Genomic DNA, 14,966 nt, shown 5'->3' on the forward strand with positions numbered 1-14,966 from the left:
AAGATGTTAATTTGATTATGTTTTTGTTCTTTGTTTTTTATGATTGTGTCCAAAGAAATGTCACATAGTATATCATGTCATACTAACAGTCAAGAAGTACCTGCCTTATTTGGATCCACTTCATTTTTATGTGGTTCTTTCCAATTGTATGTGCCAGTAACGTGGCTGAAAGCCATTTGAATCTACAAGGTTGTTGCACTGGTCAGGTAGGATGTACCTACCACCTTAGTTGTAACAAGCAACTGTAATACTATGTTCGATGGCATCTGTCGCTGTAGATACGCATGTTCTGCAATAGCTCGCCATCTGGTGTTGGGCCGGAGTGTTACAAGTTGTTTTTCTTCGAAGAAGTCTTTCGAGTCACGGGACCGAGTGACTCCTCCTTTTGTCTCCATTGCGCATGGGCGTCGACTCTATCCTCGATTGTTTTTTTTCCGCCATCGGGTTCGGACGTGTTCCTGTCGCTCCGAGTTTCGGAACGGACAATTAGCTAATTTCGGAAGATTTTCGTCGGTATTGTTGCGTTCGGGATCGGCGTCCTTACATTCAACACCGCATCGAAGATCGAAGAGCTCCGGTGCCCTTCGGGGTAGTTTTTTCGATCCTCCGTCGGGGCCTGGTCGGCCCGACCGCGTGCTGAAGAACGCCGATGGAACGGACCCCGTTTCGTTTCTGCCCCAAATGCCACAATAAATACCCCTACACAGACCAACACTTGGTCTGCAACCTGTGCCTGTCACCTGAGCACAGCGAAGACACCTGCGAGGCCTGTCGTGCGTTCCGGTCCCGAAAAACACTCCGAGACCGTCGAGCCAGAAGACTTCAGATGGCGTCCGCACCGACAGCCCAACGGGAGTTCGAGGAACAGGAAGAGGAAGGTACCTTCTCGATCCAAGACTCTGACTCCGAAGGATTCGACGATACACAAACCGTGAGTAAGACGTCGAAAACCACACAGAGACACATTTACAAGGCCCAGGGGACGCCACTGCCACCAGGCCATGGCTCGACCCATAAATTCAGTGACCGACCATCGGCACCGAAAAAGGCCCAAACAGTGCCGAGATCGTCCGACTCCGGTCGAGACACCGGCACGCAGCCTTCTCGGGACCGAGAAAGTGCTGGAGACAAGCCTCGACACCGTGATGCCGGTGTGGACACGGCTCGACGCCGAGACAGCGGCACAGAAACAGATCGACGCCGAGAGGTTTCGGCCCCGAAAAGGAAAAAAGTCACCTCGGAGCCGAAAAAACACGCAGACAAAGTTTCGATGCCGAAACAAACTGCAAGCGACCCAGCTTCAGGCTCTTATACAGAAGAGCACTCGCTAACCTCCCAAATGCAAAAGCATAGGTTTGAGGAAGAGCTACAAGCAACTGATGTGGACCATACGCAAAAGCGTATCTTCATTCAGCAGGGGACAGGAAAAATAAGCACCCTTCCCCCCATTAGGAGAAAGAGGAGGTTGGAGTTCCAGACGGAACAAACACCACAACCAAAAGTGGTGAAAAGAGTTACACCACCACCCTCACCTCCGCCCGTGATTGACGTTTCACCAGCACAAACTCCATCACACTCCCCAGCTCACACCACCATGAGCCAGGGTGACCAAGATCAGGACGCATGGGACCTATACGACGCCCCAGTGTCAGATAACAGTCCGGAGGCATACCCTGCGAAGCCATCTCCACCAGAAGACAGCACCGCGTACTCTCAAGTGGTGGCTAGAGCAGCACAATTTCACCACGTAAGCCTCCACTCAGAACAGGTTGAGGATGATTTCTTATTCAACACACTCTCCTCCACCCACAGCTCATACCAAAGCCTGCCTATGCTCCCTGGTATGCTCCGCCACGCAAAAGACATCTTTAAGGAGCCGGTTAAAAGTAGGGCAATCACACCAAGGGTAGAAAAAAAGTATAAGCCGCCTCCTACGGACCCGGTTTTCATCACTACACAGCTGCCACCAGACTCTGTCGTTGTAGGAGCAGCTAGGAAAAGGGCCAACTCTCACACATCTGGAGATGCACCACCCCCAGATAAAGAAAGCCGCAAGTTTGATGCAGCTGGTAAAAGAGTCGCAGCACAAGCTGCAAACCAGTGGCGCATCGCGAACTCCCAGGCACTACTTGCGCGCTATGACAGAGCCCACTGGGACGAGATGCAACATCTCATTGAACATCTGCCCAAGGACTTACAAAATAGGGCAAAACAAGTGGTTGAGGAGGGACAGGCCATCTCCAACAACCAGATCCGCTCCTCCATGGACGCTGCAGATACAGCTGCACGGACAATTAATACATCTGTAACTATCAGAAGGCATGCATGGCTCCGAACGTCTGGATTTAAACCAGAGATTCAACAAGCAGTTCTCAATATGCCTTTTAATGAAAAAGAACTGTTCGGTCCAGAAGTGGACACAGCGATTGAGAAACTCAAAAAAGATACGGACACTGCCAAAGCCATGGGCGCACTCTACTCCCCGCAGAGCAGAGGGAATTACAGCTCATTCCGTAAAACGCCCTTTCGAGGGGGGTTTCGGGGTCAAAGCACACAAGCCAGCACCTCACAAGCCACACCGTCCAGTTACCAAGGACAGTATAGAGGAGGTTTTCGGGGACAATATAGAGGAGGGCAATTCCCTAGAAATAGAGGAAGATTCCAAAGCCCCAAAACCCCTACTACTAAACAGTGACTCACATGTCACTCACCCCCTCCACACAACACCAGTGGGGGGACGAATAGGTCATTATTACAGAGCATGGGAGAAAATCACTACAGACACTTGGGTTCTAGCAATTATCCAACATGGTTATTGCATAGAATTTCTACAATTCCCTCCAAACATACCACCAAAAGCACAAAATTTAACAACACACCATTCCAATCTCCTGGAGATAGAAGTGCAGGCACTATTGCAAAAGAATGCAATCGAATTAGTGCCAAACACACAAATAAACACAGGAGTTTACTCACTGTACTTTCTGATACCAAAGAAGGACAAAACACTGAGACCAATCCTAGACCTCAGAGTAGTGAACACTTTCATCAAGTCAGACCACTTCCACATGGTCACACTACAAGAAGTATTGCCATTGCTAAAGCTGCACGACTACATGGCAACTTTAGACCTCAAGGATGCTTATTTCCATATACCAATACACCCATCGCACAGGAAATACCTAAGGTTTGTATTCAAAGGAATACATTACCAATTCAAGGTACTGCCTTTCGGATTAACAACCGCACCAAGAGTCTTTACCAAATGTCTAGCGGTAGTCGCAGCACACATAAGAAGGCAGCAGATACATGTGTTCCCATATCTAGACGACTGGCTAATCAAGGCCCATTCGTTAATAGAGTGCTCAAATCACACAAATCATATCATACAAACCCTCTTCAAACTAGGGTTCACCGTCAATTTCACAAAATCCAAAATTCTGCCACGCAAGGTACAACAATACCTGGGAGCCATAATAGACACATCAAAAGGAGTAGCCACTCCAAGTCCACAAAGAATTCAAAATTTCAACACCATCATACAACGCATGTATCCAACACAAAAGATACAAGCAAAGATGGTATTACAACTCCTAGGCATGATGTCATCATGCATAGCCATTGTCCCAAACGCAAGACTGCACATGAGGCCCTTACAACAATGCCTAGCATCACAGTGGTCTCAAGCACAGGGTCACCTTCTAGATCTGGTGTTAATAGACCGCCAAACTTACCTCTCGCTTCTGTGGTGGAACAACATAAATTTAAACAAGGGGCGGCCTTTCCAAGACCCAGTGCCACAATACGTAATAACAACAGATGCTTCCATGACAGGGTGGGGAGCACACCTCGATCAACACAGCATACAAGGACAATGGAACGTACATCAAACAAAACTGCATATCAATCACCTAGAACTTCTAGCAGTTTTTCAAGCACTAAAAGCTTTCCAACCAATAATAGTTCACAAATACATTCTCGTCAAAACAGACAACATGACAACAATGTATTATCTAAACAAGCAGGGGGGGACGCACTCCACGCAGTTAAGCCTGCTAGCACAAAAAATTTGGCATTGGGCAATTCACAACCAAATTCGCCTAATTGCACAGTTTATACCAGGGATACAAAATCAACTCGCAGACAATCTCTCTCGAGATCACCAACAGGTCCACGAATGGGAAATTCACCCCCAAATTCTGAACACTTATTTCAAACTCTGGGGAACACCTCAGATAGACTTGTTTGCGACAAGGGAGAACGCAAAATGCCAAAACTTCGCATCCAGATACCCACACAAACAATCCCAAGGCAATGCCCTATGGATGAACTGGTCAGGGATGTTTGCTTACGCTTTTCCTCCTCTCCCTCTCCTTCCTTACCTGGTAAACAAACTCAGTCAAAGCAAACTCAAACTCATATTGATAGCACCAACTTGGGCAAGGCAACCCTGGTACACAACGCTGCTAGACCTATCAGTGGTACCCTGCATCAAATTGCCCAACAGGCCAGATCTGTTGACACAGCACAACCAAAAGATCAGACACCCAGATCCAGCATCGCTGAATCTAGCAATCTGGCTCCTGAAATCCTAGAATTCGGGCACTTACAACTTACCCAAGAATGTATGGAAGTCATAAAACAAGCCAGAAGGCCATCCACCAGGCACTGCTATGCAAGTAAATGGAAGAGGTTTGTTTGCTACTGCCATATTAATCAAATACAACCATTACACACAACTCCAGAACAGGTAGTGGGTTACTTGCTTCACTTACAAAAATCTAACCTAGCTTTCTCTTCCATTAAGATTCACCTTGCAGCAATATCTGCATACCTGCAAACTACCTATTCAACTTCCCTATATAGGATACCAGTCATTAAAGCATTCATGGAGGGCCTTAGGAGAATTATACCACCAAGAACACCACCTGTTCCTTCATGGAACCTAAATGTTGTCCTAACTAGACTTATGGGTCCACCTTTTGAACCCATGCACTCCTGCGACATACAGTTCCTAACCTGGAAGGTGGCATTTCTCATCGCCATTACTTCCCTAAGAAGAGTAAGCGAGATTCAGGCGTTTACTATACAGGAACCTTTTATACAACTACACAAAAATAAAGTCGTCCTAAGAACCAATCCTAAATTTTTGCCAAAGGTTATTTCACCGTTCCATCTAAATCAAACAGTGGAACTTCCAGTGTTCTTTCCACAGCCAGATACCGTAGCTGAAAGGGCACTACATACATTAGATGTCAAAAGAGCATTAATGTATTACATTGACAGAACAAAAAACATCAGAAAGACTAAACAACTCTTTATTGCATTTCAAAAACCTCACGCAGGAAACCCAATTTCAAAACAAGGTATAGCCAGATGGATAGTTAAATGCATCCAAATCTGCTACCTTAAAGCTAAACGACAGCTGCCCATTACACCAAGGGCACACTCAACCAGAAAGAAAGGTGCTACCATGGCCTTTCTAGGAAACATCCCAATGCAAGAAATATGTAAGGCAGCCACATGGTCTACGCCTCACACATTCACCAAGCACTACTGTGTAGACGTGTTATCCGCACAACAAGCCACAGTAGGTCAAGCCGTATTAAGGACATTATTTCAGACTACTTCCACTCCTACAGGCTGATCCACCGCTTTTGGGGAAATAACTGCTTACTAGTCTATGCAGAACATGCGTATCTACAGCGACAGATGCCATCGAACTGAAAATGTCACTTACCCAGTGTACATCTGTTCGTGGCATCAGTCGCAGTAGATTCGCATGTGCCCACCCGCCTCCCCGGGAGCCTGTAGCAGTTTAGAAGTTACCTTCAATTATTTATATATGTATCATCTCACCCTTAAATAGGTGCATACTTAGTCACTCCATTGCATGGGCACTATTACTACAATTCAACTCCTACCTCACCCTCTGCGGGGAAAAACAATCGAGGATAGAGTCGACGCCCATGCGCAATGGAGACAAAAGGAGGAGTCACTCGGTCCCGTGACTCGAAAGACTTCTTCGAAGAAAAACAACTTGTAACACTCCGGCCCAACACCAGATGGCGAGCTATTGCAGAACATGCGAATCTACTGCGACTGATGCCACGAACAGATGTACACTGGGTAAGTGACATTTTCATTATTATACACAAAACAAAGCACCACTTTTCTATTGTTCATTAGCTTGTTTGTACTCTGTAGGTCCCAAAAGCAAACGTGCATCACCAATTTGTTCTTTGCTTATCCAAAAAACAGTCATCATACATCAAGGTTGTTGGAGAAACACTTTCTGACAAGGACTCTATCTTGCTGATGAATGTATTAATGCATTCTCCTAGTGGCTTGTGGGTTCCTGTACTTCTGCCTTCTTTTGATACAAATGCTTAAAGACAGCCATGTCTGTTTAACATGTCAAATACAATTCAGATTCTATGGAAAAACATGGTTGCATAAGAAGATCTCTCTGAGGCCTGATCATCATAACTTTGAATAAAATCTAGTGGGTTCATCCAACTATATCACCACCACTACATTGTCAGATCCCAGTATTGTGGTTACTACATAAAATGACCAATACATCTTGAGCAGCTAAATTGACTAGGTCGTCTACGGTAAGTAGCATTCATTAAGGTTGATGAAAGGCAATTAAAGAAACGAAATTACATACAAATAAATTATACATACAGATTTAAAAAATAAAGGCATATTTAGCTGATTTTTCCCATGGTTAAAGTTTTTTTTTCTTATTCAAAGTTGTCAGTTACTTCAATTAATTTTAAATAATGTAGAATTAATTCAACATAGTTAAAAGTTAGGCTTTAGTTAAATGAATTACAAAAAAATCATAAATAATTAAGATAAATTAATATAATTCAAACCAATGTTTGAATGTTAAAAGTGAGGGTTTGGTTTTTAAATTAATTTTAAAGTAATGAAATAGATGTGAAGTATGTGGGTGCATTTCTTAAATATAGAATGTATGTGATATTTCTTTAGCAGAACCCTAGCCAAAAAGCAGTGAAAAAGTACAGATTCAAAGATGAGCATAAAGTCGATGAGTGATAGGAGAGGTAGCTGGATTGTGGACGATTAATGAATTGTGATGTAGTGTTCTTTAAAGATGTGCTTCTTCACGTCTTTCCTACATTTGAACAATGTTCGCGTGGGCCTGTTGGGTACAGGAATATAGTTCCAGATCCTTGGTGCAGAAATGGAAAAGGCTTGTATCTTATTTTTGACACTTTTTAGTCTGCAGTATGATGGTTTCCTGCCTGCAGAGGTGCCACCAGCGATAGTAAGCTTGTCTGTAAGATAAGTGGGGATGCTGGTAGTTACAGCTTTATTAATTATACAGCTGGTTTTGAAGATGGTGCGGGCTGACAAGCAGAGCCAATGGATTTTCATCATGATGTGGATGATTTTATTCCTTCATGCCATCGACTAGGTGTGTTGCAGCTTGTGGGATTCCCTTAGCTTGTGCCTGTGAGGATTCTTGAAGGCCATGAAGAAGGGCATGACCACCTTCCAAATATGAAAGTACAAGGGCTGAAAAAAACGGTTTCACTTTCTTTAGAAGTGAGAGGTGGTACGAATGGCATCTTTTTTTTTATTTTTTTTTTATAATAGCTATGTGCTCCTTGAAGGTGAAGCTGGTGTCCGGGGTGATTTCAAGTGACTTAGCACTTGGTGGAAGTTGGAGTTTGAAACCGTCAGGGTTATTGCCTTTTGGCCTGGTTTGCACTCTTTCTTTATTGTTCTTGCCAAATAACTGCATTTCTGACTTAGGTTGAGCGTTAGTTAAACGCTAGACATCCATGCATGGATGATGTATAGGCACGGTTTGAGACATTGGATGTGTAAAGCAGAGGAGACTTTCAAGTAAAGTTGTGTATCATCAGAATGTTGGTGAATCTATATGCTGTTAACTGTCAGCACCAAGAGGCACTCCATATATAATCAAATATGTGTAAAGGTTAGCATAGACTAGACAGATATTTTAAACTTTGAATTAACTAATTAGACGTACAATATTACATTAAATTTAAAACGGAATAGTTGGGTTAGGTAGGTTACTTAATTGAATTATATATTATATCTAAAGCAAGAGTTAGGGTTTGAATTTCAGTTAGTTGAAAATTAAACATGACGAATGGTTAGTCGATTTTTAAAAATTAAACATAATTAAATAGATATAAAGTTGCTGCTTCAAAGTCGAATATCAAAAGAGGATGTGGCATCAGTATAAGGGAGGGTAAAAGAATTTTTAAAAAACTTAAAAAAAAAAAAAAAGTTATATACATAGGAAAGGTGTAGGTTGAATGTAAAGGTGGGGGTCGTGCAAAACTTCCTCTTGACATTGAAGTGGGAGACAATGCAGTGGCTCTGATGTGGTAGTAGGACCTATGTGGTGGTGGCTCATGCATTAAGATATAGCCACTAATAGTTTACACTTTTTGCAGGTGGTTAACAAAGTCATTGATTTACTTGTAGAAGATCTGTGCTGGTAAGCCGAAGTCCAGAGAAACTGTAAAATGTTGTTTCAAAAAGCTATACCAAGATTATATTACCAGAGAGAACTCGCATTGAGGGCTGTGATGACAGTCCTTGGATAAAACAAGACAGTGACTAAGCATCCAGCCACTATAAAAAAGAATGCATAGGGATGTCAATTTGTACAGTGTTGCCTCTGAGCAGCATATGTTTTACATAAATCAGACTGCTGTGCCAAATATGCTGAAAGAAAAGATTATTTAGCCAAGGTTTTCACATGATATCTGAATCGTTTCCAGGTGTCTGACTTTAATATGCATGAATCACTTAGACCCAGAGGTAACTCCTTACATAGATGTGTAGAAGCTACACAATTGATTAGGAAAGGGAATGTTTTCAGGAGAAGGTGATGCCTGTGTCTGAGGAGAGATGCTTTAAAGACTGAAGACCTGCCTTTCTTGTTCCCAGTATAGAACTCAATGCATCACTTTTGCTTCTTATAAAGTTGGTTGTGCCAGAAGTACTAGTAATTTACATACGTTCTCCTCATGTACTTTTGAAACTGTTCAGAGAGCAGCTAAAAACAGAAGTAATTTAAAGGTAAGGTAGCTTGAAGTGTTCTCTGTGATCCAGCTGAGTAGAATATATTGGATCCCATCTCTCAGCAGAGCAAATGCCTGGAACTAAAGCCATCAACACTCATGGCAGCATATGGGGTGGAGTATGTCGGCAGCATTCTGTTTGATTTGTACCTCTTTTCTTTCTTTTGCTTTTTTGCTTTTGTGTCATTAGAGGGAGAATTATTTTGCCAGGATGCGCCGTGCCCATAAGGTAGTCTGAGAAGCCAAGGCATGGATTGTTGCCCAGTGCATGTTTTTTGGCCTGTTAATATTACTCACATAAAAAAAGTTGAACAATTTTCTATTTAAAAAGGGTAGTTTTCATCAGGCTTTTTGGGGGTCGGGGGGAATCAATGCGAGTCCACTTCTTGTGTGATACTAGAGAGCTCTGGGGGAGGTAATTAGGACAGAGGGAGAAGCATGCCTGCACTTCCTGATCCCTGAAGCAAGTGTCAAGTCTCCCTCAAGCGTGTGCTTGTGTAATAAACTTATTGCATGCAAATTAGAAGTTTATACGAATTGGGTGAAGCATAGCATCCTGTTTAGATTATGTTTGAGTGTGTGGTTGTAGGCAGCCTTACTTAATGCATCATTAACCTACCTTACAAAGGGGCACATTTGTATTTGACTACAAGGAATCAGTTTCAGTACCCATTGAAGATCTTTATTCACAACAACACAGAAATGTATTTAGCATTGTCACATTTTAGGAAAGGTAAATCCGAAAATTGCTTACAAGGTAAGGAAATGTCGTTCCTAAACATGTCCATCATTCCTGAAATGTGGTGGACGAAACTGTTGGACTGCAGACGTCAGCGTAGACAATGTATATCAAAGCAAGCATTGTCAGTAACCTCACCCAAGCTCTTAAATAGCTAATGACTTAAACTGTTAAGCCTGCTGAGGAAGCAGTCATGAGCTAGCCACATTTTTAGGCTTGTATATCTGGGCATCTCTAGACAGTTGATATTTACAACAATATATATTATACAGTTTTCATGCATACTTTGCAGGCATTTAATCACTTCCAGTTATGTCTGTTTCCGCTGGAAGGTGAGGCTGTGAGGTTTAGTGGAAGTCCCTTTGTATTTAAATGATGACTGCATGCTGGATGACTTGCAGTGAATGCTTACTCTTAATGCATGTCTTGTGTCCCCAGCGTCATTTCAGATTGTATTATATAGGACTAAAGCAGAAGAATGTTCAGTTGCACCACAGCAAATATTAGTATAAATTGTAGTTGTGGAAGTCATGGGCTAAGAACACTACGGCAGAGCTTGAAAACTGAGGTAGTGCCACAATGGTGCAGTCCAGTGTGTGCACAAAGGCCAATTTGGGTTGGAGCAGAGTGGAGGAGGCTTCTGATCGACATCGTGATTGGGATTGGAGTCACAGCTGCAAGCCGTTTTTGCACATAGATTAAGGACCGGGTACACCGAGGAATTAGCCACCCTCCCACCATACTGTATGTAACACTTAACCACTTCGCTGCCAGGCCTTTTCCCCCTCCTGTGCCAGGCCTTTTTTTGCCTATTTGGGGCAGTTCGCACTTAGGCCCTCATAACTTTTTGTCCACATAAGCTAACCAAGCCAAATTTGCGTCCTTTTTTTCCAACATCCTAGGGATTCTAAAGGTACCCAGACTTTGTGGGTTCCCCTGAAGGAGGGCAAGAAATTGGCCAAAATACAGTGAAAATTTCGTTTTCTTCAAAAAAATTGGAAAAAGGGGCTGCAGAAGAAGGCTTGTGGTTTTTCCCCTGAAAATGGCATCAACAAAGGGTTTGCGGTGCTAAACTCAGCAGCTTCCCAGCTTTCAGGAACAGGCAGACTTGAATCCGAAAACCCAATTTTTCAACACAATTTTGGCATTTTACTGGGGCATACCCCATTTGTGCAATTTTTTGTGCTTTCAGCCTCCTTCCAGTCAGTGACCGGAATGGTCATGAAACCAATGCTGGATCCCAGAAACCTAAACATTTCTGAAAAGTAGACAAAATTCTGAATTCAGCAAGGGGTCATTTGTGTAGATCCTACAAGGGTTTCCTACAGAAAATAACAGATGAAAAAGAAAAATATTGAAATTGAGGTGAAAAAAACATCAATTTTTCTCTACTTTTTACTCTGTAACTTTTCCCTGCAATGTCAGATTATCGAAAGCAATATACCGTTACGTCTGCTGGACTCCTCTGGTTGCGGGGATATATAGGGTTTGTAGGTTCATCAAGAACCCGAGGAACCCAGAGCCAATAAATGAGCTGCACCCTGCAGTGCGTTTTCATTCTATACCGGGTATACAGTAATTCATTTGCTGAAATATAAGGAGTAAAAAATAGCTATCAAGAAAACCTTTGCATTTCCAAAAAGGGCACAAGATAAGGTGTTTAGGAGCAGTGGTTATTTGCACATCTCTGAATTCCGGGGTGACCATAGTAGCACGTGAATTACATGGAATTTCTCAAATAGATGTCTTTTTTACACACACCCCTATATTTGGAAGGAATAAATGTAGAGAAAGACAAGGGGCAATAACACTTGTTTTGCTATTCTATGTTCCCCCAAGTCTCCAGATAAAAATGATACCTCACTTGTTTGGGTAGGCCTAGCGCCCGCGACAGGATATGCCCCAAAACACAACGTGGACACATCACAGAAAACAGAGCTGTTTTTAGCAAAGTGACTACCTGTAGATTTTGGCCTCTAGCTCAGCCGCCACCTAGGGAAACCTACCAAACCTGTGCATTTCTGAAAACTAGAGACCTAGGGGAATCCAAGGAGGGGTGACTTGTGTGGCTCGGACCAGGTTCTGTTACCCAGAATCCTTTGCAAACCTCAAAATTTGGCTAAAAAAACACATGTTCCTCACATTTCTGTGGCAGAAAGTTCTGGAATCTGAGAGGAGCCACAAATTTCCTTCTACCTAGCGTTCCCCCACGTCTCCCGATAAAAATGATACCTCACTTGTGTGGGTAGGCCTAGCGCCCGCGACAGGATATGCCCCAAAACACAACGTGGACATATCACAGAAAACAGAGCTGTTTTTAGCAAAGTGACTACCTGTAGATTTTGGCCTCTAGCTCAGCCGCCACCTAGGGAAACCTACCAAACCTGTGCATTTCTGAAAACTAGAGACCTAGGGGGATCCAAGGAGGGGTGACTTGCGGGGCTCGGACCAGGTTCTGTTACCCAGAATCCTTTGCAAACCTCAAAATTTGGCTAAAAAAACACATGTTCCTCACATTTCTGTGGCAGAAAGTTCTGGAATCTGAGAGGAGCCACAAATTTCCTTCCACCCAGCGTTCCCCCACGTCTCCCGATAAAAATGATACCTCACTTCTGTGGGTAGGCCTAGCGCCCGCGACAGGATATGCCCCAAAACACAACGTGGACATATCACAGAAAACAGAGCTGTTTTTAGCAAAGTGACTACCTGTAGATTTTGGCCTCTAGCTCAGCCGCCACCTAGGGAAACCTACCAAACATATGCATTTCTGAAAACTAGAGACCTAGGGGAATCCAAGGAGGGGTGACTTGTGTGGCTCGGACCAGGTTCTATTACCCAGAATCCTTTGCAAACCTCAAAATTTGGCTAAAAAAACACATGTTCCTCACATTTCTGTGGCAGAAAGTTCTGGAATCTGAGAGGAGCCACAAATTTCCTTCCACCCAGCGTTCCCCCACGTCTCCCGATAAAAATGATACCTCACTTGTGTGGGTAGGCCTAGCGCCCGCGACAGGATATGCCCCAAAACACAACGTGGACATATCACAGAAAACAGAGCTGTTTTTAGCAAAGTGACTACCTGTAGATTTTGGCCTCTAGCTCAGCCGCCACCTAGGGAAACCTACCAAACCTGTGCATTTCTGAAAACTAGAGACCTAGGGGAATCCAAGGAGGGGTGACTTGCGGGGCTCGGACCAGGTTCTGTTACCCAGAATCCTTTGCAAACCTCAAAATTTGGCTAAAAAAACACATGTCCCTCACATTTCTGTGGCAGAAAGTTCTGGAATCTGAGAGGAGCTACAAATTTCCTTCCACCCAGCGTTCCCCCAAGTCTCCCGATAAAAATGATACCTCACTTGCGTGGGTAGGCCTAGCGCCGGCGACAGGAAACACCCCAAAGCGCAACGTGGACACATCCTAAATTTTGGAAAAAAACAGAGGTGTTTTTTGCGAAGTGCCTACCTGTAGATTTTGGCCTCTAGCTCAGCCGGCACCTAGGGAAACCTACCAAACCTGTGCATTTCTGAAAACTAGAGACCTAGGGGAATCCAAGGAGGGGTGACTTGCGGGGCTCGGACCAGGTTCTGTTACCCAGAATCCTTTGCAAACCTCAAAATTTGGCTAAAAAAACACATGTTCCTCACATTTCTGTGGCAGAAAGTTCTGGAATCTGAGAGGAGCTACAAATTTCCTTCCACCCAGCGTTCCCCCAAGTCTCCCGATAAAAATGATACCTCACTTGCGTGGGTAGGCCTAGCGCCGGCGACAGGAAACACCCCAAAGCGCAACGTGGACACATCCTACATTTTGGAAAAAAACAGAGGTGTTTTTTGCGAAGTGCCTACCTGTAGATTTTGGCCTCTAGCTCAGCCGGCACCTAGGGAAACCTACCAAACCTGTGCATTTCTGAAAACTAGAGACCTAGGGGAATCCAAGGAGGGGTGACTTGCGGGGCTCGGACCAGGTTCTGTTACCCAGAATCATTTGCAAACCTCAAAATTTGGCTAAAAAAACACATGTTCCTCACATTTCTGTGGCAGAAAGTTCTGGAATCTGAGAGGAGCTACAAATTTCCTTCCACCCAGCGTTCCCCCAAGTCTCCCGATAAAAATTATACCTCACTTGCGTGGGTAGGCCTAGCGCCGGCGACAGGAAACACCCCAAAGCGCAACGTGGACACATCCTAAATTTTGGAAAAAAACAGAGGTGTTTTTTGCGAAGTGCCTACCTGTAGATTTTGGCCTCTAGCTCAGCCGCCACCTAGGGAAACCTACCAAACCTGTGCATTTCTGAAAACTAGAGACCTAGGGGAATCCAAGGAGGGGTGACTTGCGGGGCTCGGACCAGGTTCTGTTACCCAGAATCCTTTGCAAACCTCAAAATTTGGCTAAAAAAACACATGTTCCTCACATTTCTGTGGCAGAAAGTTCTGGAATCTGAGAGGAGCTACAAATTTCCTTACACCCAGCGTTCCCCCAAGTCTCCCGATAAAAATGATACCTCACTTGCGTGGGTAGGCCTAGCGCCTGCGACAGGAAACACCCCAAAGCGCAACGTGGACACATCCACAATTTTGGGAGAAAACAGTGCCTACCTGTGGATTTTGGCCTGTAGCTCACCCGGCGCCTAGGGAAACCTACCAAACCTGTGCATTTCTGAAAACTAGAGACCTAGGGGAATCCAAGGAGGGGTGACTTGCGGGGCTCGGACCAGGTTCTGTTACCCAGAATCCTTTGCAAACCTCAAAATTTGGCTAAAAAAACACGTTCCTCACATTTCTGTGGCAGAAAGTTCTGGAATCTGATAGGAGCCACAAATTTCCTTCCACCCAGCGTTCCCCCAAGTCTCCCGATAAAAATGATACCTCACTTGTGTGGGTGGCCCAGGTGCCTGCAACATAATAAGGCCCAAAACCTGAAGGGATAGAAGGGATAGCACAGCAAGTTTATAAGGGCATATTCTTTTATACATCTTTAGACGGACTCTGCTTTGGGGACCCACATAAGTGAGGTGTCATTTTACTTGGGAGACTGAGGGGAAAACTGGGGAGTAGGAATTTTGTGCTGGAGCGGTGATCCTACTAAGAAAAATCAGGAAAATATGCTTTTTTATGCAAATTGTGAGGTTTA

At 44.0% G+C, this 14,966-nt stretch overlaps 1 protein-coding gene across 7 annotated transcripts in view; it reads left to right on the plus strand.

The window, feature by feature from the left end:
• HSPG2 (heparan sulfate proteoglycan 2) overlaps window positions 1-14,966 on the plus strand; it is a 933,800-nt gene that overhangs the window by 412,626 nt on the left and 506,208 nt on the right. The gene's annotated exons all lie outside the window — the stretch shown is intronic.

Source organism: Pleurodeles waltl, chromosome 6, assembly GCF_031143425.1.
Source record: "Pleurodeles waltl isolate 20211129_DDA chromosome 6, aPleWal1.hap1.20221129, whole genome shotgun sequence".
NCBI lineage: Eukaryota > Metazoa > Chordata > Amphibia > Caudata > Salamandridae > Pleurodeles > Pleurodeles waltl.